Source organism: Solanum verrucosum, unplaced genomic scaffold (genome assembly GCF_900185275.1).
Source record: "Solanum verrucosum unplaced genomic scaffold, falcon-dt-bn FXZP01000435.1, whole genome shotgun sequence".
Classification (NCBI taxonomy): domain Eukaryota; kingdom Viridiplantae; phylum Streptophyta; class Magnoliopsida; order Solanales; family Solanaceae; genus Solanum; species Solanum verrucosum.
The window spans coordinates 340,343-353,789 of record NW_026020465.1 but is presented as its reverse complement, the minus strand read 5'-3'; positions in this window follow the sequence as shown (position 1 = coordinate 353,789).

The following is a 13,447-nucleotide window of genomic DNA, read 5'->3' as shown; positions in this document are numbered from 1 at the left end:
GATGAATGAGTAAAACACTTTTCAACTTAAGTCTTTTCAATGTTTCTTATGTGCTAGTTGAGAAGAATCCTAATAAGGTAGAAAACACCTCCATAAATGATGATGAACTTATTTCTCTTCAAGAGAGGTGAAAAATATGATGATAATTCCTATAAGTGTCGATATTATATTTTTAATTTTCTATCTGATTATTTTTATGATTATTGTGATAGAAATTACTCTAGTGCAAAGAAAACTTGAATATGATTGTTGAGTAAGTATGATATCGAAGAGGTTGGAGCGAAAAAATATGCTACTAGCAAATATTTTTATTTTCAAATGTTGGACAACAAATCAAAGGTAGATCAAGCTCAAGACTTTACAATGATTGTTGGAGAGTTCAGGACCAAAGAGATTAAAATTTGAGATAAACTTATTATTTGTGGCATAGTAGATAAACTTTCAACTTCTTGAAAGGAATTTCAAACAATGATGTGCTAAAAACAAAAGAAAACTTATCTTGAGATTGTAACGACCCCTTCCGGTCCTTATAGGTAGGTCAACGGTTAAAGAATTGTGTAAGAAAACTTTTTGAGTTGTAACTTAAAATTTTTTGGCTATGCCAATTTAAACGAAATCTGAGCAAGGTGAAGTCTAGGGAAATTCAAGAAAGTATTGGGTAAAATATCTAAGCTTGGATTGATTTTCTATTAGCAAAGACATTAAGGAGTTCGTAACGCTATTCAGAAGTGAATTCAAGAAAGTAGAACTCCCAATATCAAACTTGGCTATGACAATTTTAAACGAAATATGAGCAAGGTAAAGTCTAGGGAAATTCAAGAAAGTATTGGGTAAAATATCTAAGCATGGATTGATTTTTCTATTAGCAAAGACATTAAGGAGTTCGTAAAGCTATTCAGAAGTGAATTCAAGAAAGTAGAACTCCCAATATCAAACTTGGCGTGAAAGAGTTAGTTTAGAACGTCAAGGTTCGAAAGTGTATTGCAAAATGGGGACGACTTTTGAGAAGATTTACGAGTTTCTGTCTCTATGCAAGTTTCTATAACGGTTGGGGTCTGCTATAGCGGGGTAAGTCGCGAATTTGAAAAGTCTAAAAAGCGGTCATGATTCTACTAACTCATTTTTGGGAAGAGAAAGGGGCAATCTAAGTCGTCTTCTTTAGTTTTTCATTAAATTCTTCGATAAAGGTAAGTTAATTACTTTTCCTAATGTAGTAATTTGATTTTTGGACCTTAAAATCAATGGTGGTTATCTTAGGGGAGAGTTTTGACTTGAATTAATGGTGGAAAACCCTGATTTGAGCGTGGTGATCATGGGAATGGCTTGGAGTTTAAAATTTGAGTATAATTTGAGTATTTTTAGTTCATTGTTTATTGAATATGTTCATTTTTTTAGATCAAGAACAAGACGAAATTCATAATAAGGGGAAAACTCAAGTTCTTTAGAGCTTTCAAGGCTTAATTCAAGTTAGAGGATTGTTGCTTATTTTCCAAGTTATGTAATGTGTTCATGATAACTGATTCTATAGTAATACTTGTATAATGCATGTTGGGGAAACATAAAGAGATGAATATAAAATGGTATCATGTTGTCAATTTTGTGCAATGAACTTATTTAAATTACTTATGGCTTACAAGTGTGTGTTTGTGTGTGATTGTTGGTTGGCTCGGATATTACGTAGGTACAAGTTACTATTGATTGGCTCAGGTACCACACATGGTGTGGAATATCATATTAGTTGTCTCATGTACCATTTCGGTACAAGTTAGTAATGGTTGGATCGGGCACTACACTTGGTGTGTGTTGGTTATTCTCTTGTATGTTGATTCCTTGAGTGAACCGGACATGTTTGTGATCATGTGAGACATGTTTCATTAAATATATTTATTAAGGAAGGTAACTGAGAGTTTAGTTGAATTGTTGATTGGACTAATGTATGTATTGTATTGTAATTACTATTATTTAGTTATGTGTTTACATTCATATATGTGGAACTAACCGGTGATCATACCAATACATTGTAGTTGTGTAGTGATACTGTATTTGTTCTTTCTTTGTTGAGTACATGACATATTCAGACGGCTATTACGAGACCTCCATTGTGAGACACGCGATATCTGAATCAAAGGGTGAGCTACTTCTTCTGGGTTGCCCCAAATTCCTCATATATTCTTAGTTCATTTGTTTGGACTTAATATCTTTAGACTTATGTTTTTCCTTATTTAGGGTTGCATCCCCCTATATACTTAGAGTTTTGGTACACGACTTTCAGTTTTTAGGGAGATTATTTTTGCAAAGTTATTTTATGATAATGGATTTTGCTTATGGAAAATTATTCTTTTATTGTTTTAAACTGTTAGCTTAGGTGTTTTAGTTTTTTGCTTGGTTACAAATTGGTTGGTAGTTGGTTGGAGGATGCGATAGAGTCAGAGGTAGAGACAGGGGAAGATGGAGAACAACACCCACCAGGTGTAGAAAGGCAGCAAATGGGCCAAGGCAGGTGTCCCCTCCTCCACTCCTGGATCATGTCGAATAAACGGTTGAGATAGAGTTTAAAGAGGAAGTTGAGACAAAGGTAAGATCGTAGGCTGGGTTTGCTGGTTTTCCCCCTATGGATTTTGGATGGTTTCAACAAATGTTAAATTTTCTGAGTGGGTTGGAAGGTACTAGAGCCACTCTCATCTACTAAGGCCCCGGGTATTTATCATATTGCTACTATTGTTCCTAAGATGGATGAAGCTTCGAACACTGATGTGTTATTCCATCCGTTGCTAGGTCTTGCGATGGTTGAAACATAACTTAAAATGCAGACTAAGTTTTAGAAATTGAAGCCTCCAGTGTTCCAAGGTACAGAGAGTGAGGATGCATTTAAGTTCATTTTGAATTGCTATGAGAGGTTTCATAAGTTGGGCATTGTGCAACAACATGGGGTTAAGGTTATCACATTCCCATTATAGTGAGAGGCTAAGTAGTGGTGGAAGGCCTACGTAGAATGTCGTTTACCTATTCTACCTCTATTGACCTGGACTCAGTTTCATGCTCTTATTTTGGAGAAGTATGTACCCCACACTCTGCGAGATCGTAAGAAAGATGAATACATGGCTCTTGAGCAGGGTAACATGTTTGTAGCAACATATGAGACTAAGTTCCATACCTTGTCCCACTACGTTACTTAGTTTGTGCACACAAGTTTCATACCTTGTCCCGCTATGTTACTCAGTTTGTGAACACCAAGGAGAAGAGTATTCATCTTTATGTAAAGGGACTAAACAGTACTTTTAGGTCTTATATGTGCATATGACTTCAGCAAGGCAGGCAGCGGTGCAATCAGGTAGATGAGTTTTTCAGAATGATAATAGAGCTCCATGTTACGCCTTTTTGAAATTAGGCTGAGGTATTTGACGCCGTAATAATAGGTAATATTCTTGTCTATGACCGAATGTCTTATGTGCTATTTGACCCGTATTTTACATATTCTTATGTACCTGTTAAGTTTTCTTCGGGACTTGACTCAATGTGTGATACTATTGATGCCCCTATTCATGTTTCTACCCCGATTGGAGAGTTTTATGATAGTAATTCATGTGTACCTTTCTTGTTTTGTGATGTTTGTGGGTTATCAAACTTGGGTAGATATGATAATATTTGATATGTTAGACTTCGATGTGATCTTAGGTATGACTTGGTTGTCACTATATTTTGTTGTGCTAAATTGTAATGCTAAGATTGTAACTCCAGAAATTTCGGATAAGGATAAGTTAGAGTGGAAAGGTGTGTACATGCCTATGCCAACAAAAAATATATCTTTTATTCTGGCTAGAAGGTTAATGGGGAAGGATTGTTTGGTCTACTTGGCTCATTTTCGGGATGTTAATGCGGAGTCCCTTCTTTCGCATTAATCCCTATATTTTCATAATTTCAGGAGGTATTTTCTACTGATTTACCTGGTACGCTATCAGATAGAGATATAGATTTTTTCATTGAGTTGGAATCAATCACTCTTCCAATCTCTATTCCTCATATCTCATGACTCTAATTGAGTTGGGAGAACTTAAGACTTAGCTTCAAAAACTCAAGGAACTATAACTTTAGAAATCTCGGGTAGAGAAAAATTAGAGTGGGAAGGTGTGTACAGGCCTAAGCCAACAAAAATTATATATTTTATTAGAGCTACAAGTCTAGTGGGGAATGGTTGTTTGGCCTACTTGGCTCACCTTCAAGATGTTAAAGTTTAAAAAATATTGTTTAATTTTGAATGTCGTCTTCGAAAGGTAACAATCATTATAATGTTGGTGATTTTAACATGTGTTTATAATTAAAATTAATACGAATTATTATATAAATAAAAAATGATATTCTAATTGGCATGTTCAATAAAGTGAAAACTTAATTTACTTTTCAACACTTTTAGAATAATTTTGATAATTTGTGTAAATACGTTTTCTTTCAATGATTTGTTGTACAAAATTAAAATTAAAATCAAATTACGCAATATCTAACTAAAATATAAAAACTTTTAAAATAAAAATAATAATTATAATAAATTTTATTTAAACATAACTTTTAAGGCTAAATTTACATTTTTGACTCATCTTGATTTAGATGTTTAGGCCGGTTTAAGACAAAAATGAAGTCTTAAAAAATAGCAATATGTGATTGCAAGAAATCAAACTTGAGCATCATGAAGAGTTATGCATGTGTTTTCTTGCTGGGCTACTTCTCTATATTGTTCTTAGAGTTTCAACGTGTTTTTATATATAACTAGCACTCTGAAGTTGGTCAAACAAGTCATCAATCCTGGGAATGGGATACTTATTCTTGAATGTGACCTTGTTCAACTGCCTATAGTCAATGCACATTCAGAGAGAACCATCTTTCTTCTTTACGAACAACACGGGTGCACCCCATGGCGAAATACTAGGTCTGATGAAGTCCTTATCTAAAAGGTCTTTCAACTGTTCTTTCAATTCCTTAAGCTCTATTGGAGCCATTCTGTAAGGAGGAATAGAGATAGGACCGGGTATCTGGAAGGATATCTTTTGGAAACTCGTTGACTACTGTAACTGACTCAAGAGTTGGGGTTTTGGAACATGAATCCTTAACCCGAACTAGATGATAGAGATAACCCTTAGAGATCATCTTTATGGCCTTAAGGTAAGAAATGAATCGACCTATAGGCATTAAGCTACTACCCTTCCATTCTAAGATTAGTTCGTCTAGAAACTCGAAGCGAACAATCCTAGTTCTACAATCGACTGAGGCATATCAGGAATGTAACCAGTCCATGCCTAGAATGATATCGAAGTCTCCCATTTCTAACTCTACAAGATCTGCTGAGGTGACTTTTTGGGAGACTGTGACAGGGCAATTTTTGTATGCCCATCTAGCTATAACTGGGTCACCGTTTAGAGTAGAGACTGAGAAGGATTCTGAGAGAGTTTCTGAACTAATATTGAAGTTGACTGTTATATAAAGAGTTACAAAAGACAAAGTAGCCCCTGGATCTAACAATGCATAAACATCAAGATCAAAGACTCGTACGTACTAGTGACTACATCAGGAGAATCTTCCTGATCTTGGCGAGCCTGAAGAGCATATAACATGTTTTAATGCTGTCCACTACCTGTACCAGATGAGTTACCCTATTGAGTCGGGTGACCTGTTAGCGCTGCTGAAGTGGTAGACTGGGCTCTATTATCATTGCCTCACTGACCCTGCTTAGAAGGACAATCCCTCAACCTGTGACCAGTTTGAACACACCTAAAGCATCCTTCATTTCCTACAAGGCACTCGCCCGGATAGTTCTTACCACACTTAGGACAAGTTGGGTAGGGTTTGGTACTTGAAACACTTCCCTAAGACTTAGAGCCTGATGCCCTACTTTTCTGATCTTGTCTGAAGTTGGAGAATGGAACACTAGTTGATGAATGGGTTGGGGCTGAAAATTTCTGCTGACCTTACGAGCAATTTCCACCACCCGATTTCTGTTGAGAATACTCATAATTCCCAGTCCTAGCCTTCTTATTTTCCTTGGCATGTTCCCTAAGCTTATCACCCTCAACCTGCTGAGTATGAGTCATAAGCCTAGAGATATTCATGTTTTCCAGCAACATAGCATTTCTGCACTCTGTTTTCACCAAGTCCGACTCTTCATATAGAAACTTGTTCATTTGGGCCTTGGAATCAGCCACCATGTGAGGAGCATACCTGGAGAGTTGGGTGAACTTGAGACCATACTCTTGGACTGTCATGCTACCTTGCCTTAAGTTCATGAACTCCTGAGCTTTTGCCTCTCTCAACTCTCTTAGGAAAAACCTGTCCAGAAAGGTCTCACTAAAGCAATCCCAAGTGATAGGAGTTATATCTGTACCCTTGTTCTCTTTCCACTGAGTATACCAGATATGAGCTACATCCTTAAGCTGGTAAGATGCCAACTCAACCCGATCATTTCCAGTTACCTGCATCACTTCAAAGATCTTCTTGACCTCATCAATAAAGTTTTACGGATCTTCTCCAACTTGCGATCCTAAGAACTCTGGTGGATTCATCCTAACAAAATCCTGAACTCTAGCTACAGTTGTCCCAACATTAGCATTTGTCTGAACTGGAACCCGCTGATTGTTCTGGTTGGCCACACTCTGAGCCAACATCTGAATGGCGTTCCAGAATTCTGCATTTAAAACTTCCTGATTTGGGACTTGAGGAGCTGCGTTTGCATTCCTGGCATTCTCATTCTTGGCGTTAGCTCTACGAGGAGGCATGATCACTGAAACGTAGAACGTCTAGTTAGAACAGAATTAGATCATACCTTACGCACGATAAGAGTAACAAGAAAATGAAGATTTTTCCTAAAACACTTTGTAGCCTCCCTCTCATTAGATGTGGTGCGCACTACACACCCATGAAAAGAACTATACCTAGTGCGGCTTTTCAGACATCCTAGGACACTTAAACCTAAGGCTTTGATACTAAGTTTGTTACGCCCCGAGCTACCCCCGAGATGCGAACATGGGACCTAGGACTACAAGTGACCCAAGCTAACCCTGTTGAACATGAGCATACTATGGATAAATTGAATAATAAAACTGTGCGGAAGCTAAATCATAAGAGATACTGAAAATAATGGGGAATACCCATATATTGTCTGAATATATAAAAGCTGAAAGTTTGAATACAAAAGAGAAATCAAACTCTAAAACTAAAGCTGAAACTAACTATGTCTGAATTAAGCCTCTAAACTAACTAGAAATGTTGGGACATACCCCAGCTAGATCTAGCAAAACTGGAAAAAAAACTAAAGACTAAAAGCGATAAAATAGTCATGTCACCAGTCCTTGAAGAATGAGGACTCACCATTGAAGTTGTTGGACTCAAGATCAGGAACCGATCTATGCGTGATCTGACTGTTGAGGACCTGAACCTACATTACGAGAAGATGTAGAACAAAAAATGCGTCAATACATGAAAGGTACTGAGCATGTAGGATAGAGTAAAGTTGAAATAAACATATAACTGAACATGCATAGTTTCGTAGGGAAGGATATATATAGGTTAAGTTTTGTCTTTTCATCTCCCATCTTTTAACCCATTATTATTCTACATTAATAAAATTAATTAAGAGTTTTATATATATATATATATATATATATTAAAATCTCTAATAAAGAAGGTAATTATTGTGGGAGGTGAAAAGTTGATGAATTGAATAAATACTTTTTAAATTATGAAAAATAAAATAAATAAATAAATAAGAATGGAAGTCATAGAGAGGTGCCACATCACCTTGTCTATGTTTCTCCTTTTATATATATATATATATATATATATATGATTGTGTCTCATAATATAATATATATAAATTTTTAACATTTATAATTTATTTCATTTTCTTTTTGGAAATTCTATATTCCAATATTTAGCAAAATCTGATAATTTGATCCTTATACTCCGAACAATTTCGTATAATAAGGGATAAAAGGAGTTTTTGTTTTGGTTCACGGAGAAAGTGAATGTAACTTCTTATTTTTCACCCTGTCACACCCCTATTTTTCCCCAAACGAAATGTTTGAAAAATAGAGTTTCTCCAATTAAAGTGACGTTTCGAAAAGGGATTATTTTATTTCAAAGTCGCCACTTGGAATTGAGTTTTGGTGTTCCAAGTCACCTAATTTTTACCCCTAATCAAAAAGAAGTTGACTCTAATTTTTAATGGTCTGCGAACTAGAAATCTGGATAAGAAATTCTATTGACCAAGGGGAAGGTATAAGGCACCCCTCGAGTCCCGTGGTTCTAGCACGGTCGCTTCATTGACTTATATCCTGGCCTGACTTAGCTTTTGGATATAGTACTTATTAGCTATACATTTACCTATATCCCACCCTCTCTGATTTATCGTAACTGTCTTATTTAGATTTTTTTAAAATCCAAGAAATTTTAATATTGTCGTTTTAGTGGGAGTAGATATTTGAATTATAATAGGAGGTAAACTTCTATGAGATTTAGGATTAATTTTAGAAAAAGAAAATGTTAAAGAGGTTAAGACCAATTTCTTGGAAATTTCTTTTATTTTTTATTCTATTTCTTGCACGTTATTTTTTGTAGTTTTTATTTTTATATTTTTTTATTTTTTTTAACATTCTGTTTCTTCTTCTTCTTACCGTTATTTATTTTATTTTTTTTGTTTTTGTCTAACAAAAGGTTTCTCTTCTTTTTTCATTTAAATATTTTTTGGTTAAGTTTTGTTTTCCCCTTTTTTATTTTTACCTTTTCTTTATTTTTTTTTATTATTATTACTTTTTATCACTATTCATCTTTTGTTTCTTCTGTTTTTGCTTTTTATAATACATGTTTATTTTTTTTATTCTTACTTTCTTTTTAATGATCTATTCCTCTTTTTTTTATTATTATCTTCATCTTTCTATTCTGCACTATTTTCTTTTATTATTATATTTTTCTCTGCTCACGTTTTCTTTTTAATTCTATATATTATTTTTTAATTAATTTTTCCTTTAAACTAATTGAGAGAAAAATAATATATACGTAGTGATATAATAATTTTTCTTCACCAAATGATGATAGTGTGAAATTACTAATAAAAGAACTATCTCACGTTGATGAATTAATGACTCACTCAAATGAACTAATGTTCATCTCCTCCATTTTTAATATTTCGGATACGATAAAAATTATTCTAATAATTAATTGTCTCCATAAGTATGGCAATATTATTTATTTATTAAACTCCAGAAACTCTAAATGATAACTAATACAGAATCTCTAACCAATTTACATGTAATTAAATTAAAGTCATAAACGAAATTGTCAATTTGTACCATCAAATAAATGTACATAAACATGTTGGAATAAAACTAGGAGTAAATAACAACCATCTTTGGATCAAATTAGTTGATTAAATTAACGTCAGGTGTAAAAATAATTCGATGAGCAAATTTAAACAGTAGCAATTCATGCAATCAACAATATGATATGCGTCATAAAATAGTGGCATATAACAATACATGTAATTTTAAGGACTTCATAACATCATAATCGAATTCAGAACAATTATTTCATTGAACTATATAAGGAATTAGAATTACCTTTTCGTAAAACTTAATTCCAACAAAAGAAACCGTTATAATCTACTGATTTCCAAAGTTAATTATAATTAACTTTAAGGAGCCACGAACTTGAATCCACGAACAAAAATCTTTTTGACTTAAAGTGTATTGCTCTTTTTTTTTTGTGTGCCCTCTTCTTCCGTATAACTGATGATGCTTAATGATGGTGATGTATTGTGATATATATAGGAGTCCTCCCCTCTTTTCAGATACGTGGGGGTGTGGGTCTCTTTTTGGTTTTTTTTAAATTTAATTTTAGTCGTGTATGTATAGGGGTTTGTTAGTTGCTGATAGTTTTTTGTGGGGATATAGTAGTATAGGGGTGAGTATATGGGGTTTGTGGGGTATGGGAAATGGGGGTGAATTTTCTTATTTTTATTTTTAGTTTTATTTTTACTTTTAAAAGAATAATAATTAACTATACATATAAATAATAAATCATAATAATATATCAACTAATTAAAGGAATATTAAAAATTATATTTTATTATTGGTACAAAATAATAATAAAACTAACAGCAAAAATAGCCCACAAAGGCACATAACTGAAATTTAAAACTCCATCACTTCACATAATTCTTAGGCACAAAAATAGAAACTGATTTTTTAATATATATATCTATTTATGTTTTATTTTTTATTTTTTTTCTAACAATCTTTGACTAATTCATGCATGATATTAAAGCAAATCAAAATAACACGCTACTTTGCTTTTTTTAAAAAAAATCATTAATAATGTAAAATATTTTTATTATTTTTATTATTTTTAAAAATAAAAATAAAAATAAAAATAAATAAAAATAATTTATAATCAAAGAAAATATATTTTTAAATGTCCAACGAGTTTCGTTTTTTTTTTAAAAAATGTCCAACAAGTTTAATACATTGAAAATATCTTTTTATTTTTTATTTTTGTTTTTATTTTTTTTTATTTTCAAATCTTTTAAAACAAACTTACTAAATAAGACAAAAATCAAAATATCTAACTTAACCTAAAAATAAATATTTAAGGAATAAATAATTTTTTAAAAAAAAAACAAGTGTAAAGTCTTATGTTCGGTCAAAAATTACGTGTCTACACACCCGATATTCAATACTCGCTTGGTGATTCAACTAATTTGAATTCAAACTCGCACAAAAAATCTTACTTTGCCAGTGAAGCACTCTATCGAAAAACGACTTCATATTCAGAGTTTGAATTCGAGACCTGAAAGTTGGCCGTCTACTTGGTTGATTAGTCAATGCTCTATAGTCTTAAGGAATCATTTGGTGTGATAAATAAGATGAATTAATCCTAGGATAGCTTTTTAGTGGCCTTTAATTCATTGTTTGGTTGTAAAGGTAGGGATAACTTATCCCAGGATTAACAATTAGTTATGGGATAAGTTATCCCTCACTCGGGGTGGTATAGTAATCCCAAGATAAGTTATTCTCGGATAAAGTGTGAAAATAAGAAAAATGCCCCCCTAAACTCTCTTTTATACACCACTTTTACATTCATACATATTAACATAATTTTCAACAACATTTATAATAGCATTCACAACCTTAATTATTCGTTGATACGCTCAAATTACACCTCCCTAAAGAAGTATATGTGATAGTTATCAAGTAAAGAACCCAACTTGTAGGTTGGGGTCGATCCCACGAGAAATACGGTTTAGACTTAACTTTAACTTATAATTATATTCGTTTAGTCAACGTATTTCAGAGACAAGTAAGTAAAGGGGGGGGGGGATTTGTGAAACAAATAAGCTCATAACGCGGGTAATCCTAGTAATAACAATACTTTCCTAATGTATCACATGCAAAGTGGTAAGTTATGTATCTCTAATTCCTTGGTCCGACAACTAGAGAATTTCACTCCGCACCTTGGTCCAGCTACGTGTGTATAATTTACTAACCCTTACCTTTACCTCATTTTAGACATCACATCAATGTATGACTTAGTTTTCACCCTCGCACCAATTGACACTAGACTATTAGATAATATCACACTAAATCTATGTTGATAATTCTTTTCTCATTAACTAACTCCTTGGTCCGGTAAGTAGCAACAAGGCGAGTTTTGACATTTGCAACCGCTAAAAAGACTTTTAAACAAAAGAATTATCAATGCATGCAATAACACTATTCAAGAATTACTTAGTGACTATTCATATTTTGTTAATCGTTCATGGTTCCCACAACTGTAGTTGTGGATTTAGTTACCCATAGTAGCAAGAATACAATTCATATTAGTAGAAGAAGAATTCATGAACTTATGTAATGAGAGGAAGAAATCCAAAAACCCAACTTGAATTTCAAAGTTAAAATCTTCAAAACGAACTTAGGAAATCAAGAATTGCTAGAGTTGCAAGTTAATCTCCAAAGCCAAAAACTAGAATTAAAATAATAGTGTCTAACCCCTGTAAACACCTAATTTTTGACCAAAACATCAAAATTTTACACCCAATTTTAATACTTAAATATTATTATTTCAGTAGGATTATATTTAAAATAAACTGAAAATTACAACAAATTATAAGCTCACTTTATGTTTAAAGTTTAATAAAGAAAGCTTTTGAATTTAACGTATTTTGTTTTAATCTTTCAAATTTTATCTAGTCTAAAAAATAATAATAGTCGTATATATCATGGAAAAGTAGAAGAAAAAATAATAATAATAATAATAAAGAATAAAAAGAAGAGTCCTAAAAATTTCAAATTACCTTACCTTTATCATAATTACCCCCAACTTCCTTAACTTATTTACTAAAAATCCTCCTCCCATTTAGTTTTTTTTATTTTTTTTCTTTCTTTTCTTCCCCTCTTGCACGATCTTTTCTCTTTTTCTCTTTTTATTTTTTTATTTTTACACGTTTTTTTTTCTTTTCTTTCTTTTTCTGTTCGTTCTTTCTTTATTTTATTTTATTCTTTTTTCTTCCTTTATCTCAATCCTAAAAATTCTCAACTAAATTTTAAATTAAATCCTAATCCCACTCCATCACGTTCCTTTTAATTAGCACCAGACTCACACCCCAAACTATTATAAAAACATACGCTCAGTAAAGAAAAGACATACACAGACACACAGAAAAAAAATCACAGAGAGAAAAAGATAACAAAAAGTGAGTTTTATTTTGAAAATTAAGTCAGCGTTCAAGGTTTCACTCAAGGTTTCGGATTCGTGGCTCTTTAAAGTTAATATTAGCTATTAACTTTGGAAATCAGTAGATAGTAGCAGTTGTTTTTGTGGTATCGATTTTCGCAGCGAGGTAACTCTAAATTCTCGCATAATGTAGTTGGAATGCTCGTACGAAATTTGATTCCAATAATATGAAGTTTTCTGAGTCGCATGTTATTATTATCTACCATTGTTTGTGATGAATTTATGAATGCTTAGAAAAACGTAACCGTTTAAGTTTCTTGCTTTAGAATAATATAAAAATAAAAATAAAAGATGTATCATACATTTTTTTTAATTATTGTTTTATGCTCTTTAGATGTAATTAATATTGAAATTGGTTTCGTGATATTTAATTTTGAATAGCTAATGTTTCTTGGACCTTAGTTTTCACTTAAGAATTTTTTTTGTTGAAATTATTTGTAGACTTGTTAGATTAGGATATAAATTAGTGCTTTAGAAAACCTATGAGGAATGTGTTTTAGTCTTCTTCTTTTTTTTTAATATATTATTTTTGATAAAAAAATAGTTTGCCTTTAGAATAAGTGTTAAGATGATTATCGCTTTAATTCGAATTATTAAGATATATAATTAAGAGGATATATGAATATTTGTTTAGAGATTTATGGTTAAAAAAATAAATAATGAATAATTAAGAAAA